The 6,730-nt window shown below is 39.0% G+C and overlaps 1 long non-coding RNA gene across 1 annotated transcript; it reads left to right on the plus strand.

Annotated features, from left to right (window-relative positions):
* The first annotated feature begins 810 nt into the window (after positions 1 to 810).
* Positions 811 to 6,499, plus strand: LOC129282992 (uncharacterized). Its single transcript, XR_010296774.1, has 4 exons — positions 811 to 930; positions 1,970 to 2,086; positions 2,853 to 3,008; positions 6,352 to 6,499. It is a non-coding gene; the product is annotated as an uncharacterized LOC129282992 (long non-coding RNA).
* The last annotated feature ends 231 nt before the right edge of the window (positions 6,500 to 6,730 follow it).

Raw genomic sequence — 6,730 nt, forward strand, 5'->3', positions numbered from 1 at the left:
GGAGGGGGGAGAGGGAGAGAAAAAAGGAGCAAAGAAGAGAGAGAGGGAGGAAGGGAACACAAACTAAAGGACAATGTCTGCTTGGTCAAAATTCTATTGAGAGTGGAAAGCTGAAAGACACTCAAAGACGTAAATCTTCAATTGAGAAAAACAGTCACTTCAAGATGTCTGTTACAAGTTTCATTTCATAGTTTCAAAACAACAGAATATACCTCTCGTTATAAATCTTCCAAGTGCAGACAATGGTGAGGATATAAGTTCAGAAATATAAACATTTAAACCTTTATAGCAGCACAAAATTCCCGTTCATTAAATGATGAATTTCAAATGAAAATTTAAATAAGCAGTGCATTTACTGATTAACAACGTCAACATCAATGCGTAAATGATGATTTAAATGAAAGTCACTTAAATTTCACAGAGGAATACACTGTTTCACAAAAGTCAGTAATTGATTATACCAGGGACCTGGCAGATTGTAAGATTGCATTCATTATTATTGACTGCACCATCAATTGCTCAGTATTGCTTCCCAGGCCCCAAAAGATTGCTTTAAACATTTCAAAATAAAAAACAATTTCAAAGCACCTACAAACCAAAACCACCACCATATGGTGGGACTGTATGGTTACTAATAAATGCAAACCAGCATGCACCGTTATCTGTGCTGTGGTATTGCCATTCAAAGAGAGAGAGGAGGGAAGGAGGATGGGTAGATATATACATATGAGCTAGACAGTTTAATGTTGTAATTGCCCGAAGCATATTATGACTAATGCACATTTTTTGTTTCGTCCACTATGGTTCCTCCATGCATGCAGGGGTAATTCTGCCACTGAACATTTACGGTGGATACTCCCGTGTATGTTTCAGTTGCTCGGGATATTGTGATAGAGCCCATGCGTCAGGATTCATGTTCAGAAAGCCAAGGTTAGTACTAATGAAGGTTGTCAAGTACATTACAAGCTCAACTGCACTAAATATAGAATGCAAAAGAATGTCATTGGCAATCAATAGGCAATCATTGGCAGAAAATGGCATTCAAACCAACATTTTGCCAACACACATCTATAGATTCAATGCAGTGGCCTACAATGTATATTTTGAGCCTCTGATGCTTATTTTTTGCATTCATTTCATTTTCTTGAATTCACGACACACTCTCTCTCTCTGTCACTGTCTGTATAATTTCTAGGTTTTTTTTCCAAAAAACCCTACAAATTATGATACTACCATTTTTACTGGGAAAAGGTCAATGAGTAAGAAAAAGCATGAAAATACCTGTTCGTGGAAGAACCTTCATGGCAAATAGCAGCCCCATCTGATTTCACTTTGTGACTAGACTGGAAGACCTTTGAAAAATGGTCCTTACAACTTTATAAAATAGTGATATCAGCTATGATATTATTTCATTTTTTCATTCTATCCAACAGACAATGAATTCAAACTTTGCAAATGAATTATCCTGAACTGAAAATGCTGAAAATTTGATCAAAATAGGATAACAAATAACAAAGTTACTGAATTTTAGAGATTTACATTATTCTGGTGAAACAGTTCTAGGCATGTCTTTATGAATATTCATTAGGCAGGCTGATGATGTCATATCCCCACTTGTTCTTTTGTATTTTATTATATGAAATTAGGTTTATTCAAAATTTTTCTACCAAGAACAACATTTAGATTGACAACTGAGTGCATTAGCTATTTATTGCCACAACTTATTTCATCATAATTGATCATGTATGAAAAAATGAAACATTTATGATTTCATGTAATAACATAAGAAAAGGGAAAGTGGGGATGTGACATCATCAGCCCACCTGGTGAATATTCATGAAGATGTGCATATAACTGTTTTCACAAAATATTGATAAAATTTAAAATTCAATAACTTTGTTATTTGTAATCCGATTTTTGATGAAATTTTCAGTATTTTGCTCTGTGAATTTTACTCTTATTTATTTAGATATAAATATTTTCAGCCCGGACCATCCCTTTAATACAGGATTCAATATTATCACCGTACCACAGCATTGAAAAAAGTACATAACCAGTATGATGCCTAGAGTTTGAGGCCATCACGGTAAGTAGCTTTGGTTTTTTTTTCTATTTGCTATACCTGGAAGCTAAAGGTAAAGCTGTTTTCCGATAATAGGATTAGAATCTCACAGAGGAATGACAAAATCTAATTATCCCCACCTTCCAAATAAAGCATAATCTCATCAAGGGAGCCTTGAACATGAACATCCACTGGGCTTTCTAATATGCTTTTCACACTGCATTTCCTTAACCCCATACTATCCTTAACCGCGGACTATCCTTAACCCCATACTATCTTTTTTTGGATTCACACTGTCTTTCTTAAACCCATACTATTTGCTTAGCCGGGGTTAACGCCTTAACCCCGGGCAATCACACAGCTCATAAATATTGATGACTTTACCATACAGAGCACGATTAACGTGCAATTTCGACTTCTGTCATTGGCTATTGCTTAGCCCCACTTTTCCTTAGCCCGGTTTCGTTTCACACTGCATCTCTTAGCAAAGCCAGCTAACCCTGCTTTTTTGCAGGGCCAGATAGTACCGTACTATTTACCGTGCTAACCCACTTTGCTAAAACGTAGTGTGAAAACAAAGTGGGCTAAGCTTAACCCAGGGAAATTGGTGGGGCTAAGGCCCCCCCCTTAGCCCCACCAATTTCCCGGGTTAAGGAAAAAAAGTAGTGTGAAAAGCATATAAGGCATGCATATTTTAGCTTCATAGAACTATCGCAAAAACTTGTACACGCTTTATGCAACCTGCTTCACTATATAAACTGATAAATGATATTGTTTTTTTATATCATAGCACTGACTACAGAGCATCGTCACTTGGCGTTTTCAGACGGATACATCTATCTCATTACCTCTGTCATCGGATCATGGCTTGCCCATGCACAATGCATGCACTATCTCCGCTCCCTGTGGAGTATTCCAACAGAGTTTCAAAACTTAATCCCTATAGGTATACTATATTACATCTACACAGGCTTTCACAATATTCAATTTCTAATAGTCATTCCTTAAAAGTTCAACATTATTGTATAATTGTTTTAAAACGATTGTATAAATTTATCATCAAACTTTAAAATAACAAGTTCATATAGTAAACCAGATCATATAAAATGTTTAATTCTGTTTCAATGTGTGCATAGAAGTCAATGCGTGGGAGTGAAGAAATTGCTAAATTTTGAGGAGAAACTAATAAGTGATATATTTTACAGTCTTTCAATTTTGCATTCAAGTGTATATCGATGGTGGTATATGACTGAAAACTGGATGACAAGACAAAACTTCCCTACTTAAGATGTGAATGACACTTGATACATAAGATAGAGTATGAACGGGGTTCAATGGGCGACACATTACACTGGTACTGGTGAACTTGCCATGCCCTCTTGTTAATTGCAAACAAGATTTCAACAGAGTCTGGGGTAGGCGTCTACCTGAACAAGTGCCAAGAATTTCTAAACTTCAGGAGCAGTTATGGCGCATAAGGCAATCAGGGTAGTTTGACATAAGAGGGGGGGGGGGTGGAAAATAATCAGTGGATGCCAAACAAGAGTGTTGGTACAAAAATGTGGTTTCAACGACTAAGAGCAGAACCAAGGTCAAGAACTTGCCCATTCTTATCTACGTCAGGGTATTGCTAGGTGGGACTAACAGTTTATTTTCATTTGGTCCAAAGCCAATTCATCCAATTGCCAACTCGTCTACTATCATTTGGTCTACCATCAATTTGCTCAATATCCATATGGTCTAACTGCCATTTCGTCCACTCACAATTTAGTCTTGTAACCAATTAGTCATTTAGTCCATATACAATTTGGTCCAATTAGACTAAGTGTTAATTGGGCAAAATGAATGAAAAACAAATATTAGACCAACTGGTTATGAGACGAAATGGTAATAGACGAACTGGTGATTAGACAAAGTGATGATTAGACCAAATGGTTATTGGACCAAATGGTTGTTGGACCGAATGGTTGTTAGACGAAATGTTGAATGGAATGGCATTAGACTAAATGAGAGTAGACCATGTGGTGAGTGAACGAGTTGGCAGTGGATGAATAGGCAATTAACCAGACCAACAATTCCCTGATATCACGAAGAGCATTGAGGGATTGGGAAAAAAAATGCTTTCATTTTTTCTCAAATGATATCTGTATAATTTCATTACACATTTTTCATTATAAAAAACTATTCAGGGGACAGGACAAATAGGCCTACATTTAGTTCATAATGATAGGCCTACTCTAGACCAAAGTTAATGGTAGTAATGGAAAATAGGCTTGTTATGAAGTATCCAATTTTCTTATGTAACAAAGGTGAACTTGGAACATATTATTGGTGCTTAATGAATTTATGACCCCTGTTACATCTGAAAGTTTCCTACCCGAGACCCGACCGAGTCCACTTGCAACCTTGACTGGATTATTGGTGGATTAGCTTCGCGAACGGACCGAGTCCGAAATGTGGTCTGTTTACATCACAGCGTTCATTCCCTCCCCTATCGGTACGGTTTCGAGCGGTATCCGATTGCTGACACCAAAGGGCGCTCTCGATCTAGGCTCTGAATAATTTGCGCGCGCTAATTGAAGTTGTTTACATTTCGTTACACTCGTCAGCTGCTACACAAAAATGACGGGGACATGTGCCGATCATTTCCAGAGAGAGTCGAAACGACTCTTTACCTTTACCTGAGATTCTGGAAGAATGCTGATGATCCCAGCAGTCGTTGAAGAAATGATCGACTTGAAATGGGATAGGTTTAAAATGCTTCCTTCTTTCCATTCAAATCAAAGACTTTATCAATCACAATTCACATGTCGCATGCCGCAAAACATTCGAAGAACGACGGGGCTGGGGAGGGGATAGCGCGCGCTATGACGTAATTTGACAGCTGGCGAACGGACCGAGATAGGTTCGAAAGCTTGTGTGCGTTTACATCTACGAATCGGTGGACCGGGGCCGGCCCGATACCTACCCGAGACTACCTCTGGATGTGGTCTCGGGTAGGTTCGCTAAAAGGTGGCCCGAGGTAGGTTTGGGATGTTTACATCTGATTTCTTTCCGACCCGAGGTAGGCCCCGGGCCGGCCCGAGGTAGGGAATCTCTCAGATGTAACAGGGGTCTATATCACCTTTTTGTGATGAGCAGGAAAATCGGACATTCAACATTTCATTTGCCCCCTCCCTAGCTCTCCCAATCCCCCCCCTCCCGCTCCCTTTCCCCAGCAGTGGAATGCTACAGAGGAAACTGATCCCTGTATCAAAGTCCATAGGGAGCCCCTTGTTTGTTTGTTTACTACTCTATGGAACTTGGATGTCTAGCCTGTAAACAGACAGTGCATGCCAAAAGGACTCAACTCCATCCTGGCATTGCTTCCCCTCACACAATGACCTAGGGAGAGTTTCACAAAGCATCTTGTCAGTGATTTTTACTGTTAAATTTGCTCTGAGCCAATCAGATGCAAGGATTTTAATAGCTTATAACAAATATCGAAAAATGAAATGCCCCCCTGATGTCATTGAAGATGCTGACTTCTGCTGAGATGGAGCAATCCCTAAATTTGACATTACGTATAGACCGGTATGTTGGCTCAGTTGGTAGAGCATCTGTCTCACAACCGGGAGGTCGGGGGTTCAAACCTCGGCCGCGTCAGACCAAATGACGTCAAAAGATGGGAGTTGCTGCTATCTGTTTAGTGTTCAACAATTAAACAGATAGAGCCTCGTCGATCTGGCGCTGTACAGCGGCTGCCGGGCCCATGATCAAACAAATTTTCAGAGTATTTTACTTGTGATGTCTATTTTGAACAATAAAATATGGAATTTTTTTCCCCCAGTGATTCATGATGCATCTCATCGGCGATTGACATGGTCAAACTTAATATCGGCCAATCAGATACAAGGATATGAGTGGTGAAAACACTTACAAATCACTTCAAGCAAACGCTCCTCATGACTCAGTTCTTAAAGTATTAAAAATATATAGGCCCTCTAGGTCTCTATATTGGCAAGTCAACTGAGCTTGCTATCGCTTTATTTCGCTCATCGCTAGATGGGATTGTTCAATTTCATTTAGGCCCTATAATTAAAAAAATATCTGCTGTTAATTGAGAGATTTTCATGAGATGTAAGGCTTATCACCGTTTTCTACAAAATGAGTTGCAAAATTTACAAACTATGACCAAATGAAGAATTGCCAGTGATGTCAAGCATTACTACCACCATAGTAGGTCCATGCTACCACCAAGTCTACCATCGCAAGTAGTAAACTTTGCTTTTTTCTCTCCTACCTCTGAGTGGAACATGGAAGCTAACATGACATGGTAATGGATGCTGGCAGAAGTCTGTCATTACGCCTTTCTGAAATGACCTCTGGATGACCCAACGTCTAGATGACAACAGGGAAAGGTTCAACAGGCTAGCAGGCATAATGAGTTACCAAGAACAACATTACATCCATCCCAAAAGGAAATTTAACATAAGTGCTTCACGCACCAATTCAAGCCTGATGTAAGCAAGCATAAATAGGTGGCCTTTTAGAGTTATTTTCAAAATTAGATTTTAAAAAATCTACCAAAAATGGATAAAATCTTAGAGGTGGAGTGCTTTTGTGATTTTGATGAAAAGGAGTCGGTTTCAGAACAATGAGGGGAGGGGGTATAACAAATATAAACAC

The sequence above is a fragment of the Lytechinus pictus genome, unplaced genomic scaffold, assembly GCF_037042905.1.
Source record: "Lytechinus pictus isolate F3 Inbred unplaced genomic scaffold, Lp3.0 scaffold_20, whole genome shotgun sequence".
In the NCBI taxonomy this organism is placed as follows: domain Eukaryota; kingdom Metazoa; phylum Echinodermata; class Echinoidea; order Temnopleuroida; family Toxopneustidae; genus Lytechinus; species Lytechinus pictus.